Source organism: Phalaenopsis equestris, unplaced genomic scaffold (genome assembly GCF_001263595.1).
Source record: "Phalaenopsis equestris unplaced genomic scaffold, ASM126359v1 Scaffold235097, whole genome shotgun sequence".
Taxonomy (NCBI): Eukaryota; Viridiplantae; Streptophyta; class Magnoliopsida; order Asparagales; family Orchidaceae; genus Phalaenopsis; species Phalaenopsis equestris.
The window spans coordinates 23,307-23,606 of record NW_018252986.1 but is presented as its reverse complement, the minus strand read 5'-3'; positions in this window follow the sequence as shown (position 1 = coordinate 23,606).

Genomic DNA, 300 nt, shown 5'->3' with positions numbered 1-300 from the left:
AAAATTGATGATGATAATTTTTTTCTTAATTTCTATTTATAATTATATTTATATATAACACTATGCCAAATCAATAGTATCCAAATCAAACCCCGCTTTCTTGCCTAATTTTTCTGTGGACTCCTGACGTAGCTCTAGGTGCCGCGAGGTTATCCCTGAGTTATTTTCAGGTTATTTTTGGATTGTTTTCAATAATCCCAAAATAACCCACGGTCTTTATTTTTGGGTTATTTTTGGATTATTTCGGGATGATAGAAAAGAATCCAGAAATACCCTGAAAATAACTCAGGAATAACTTTC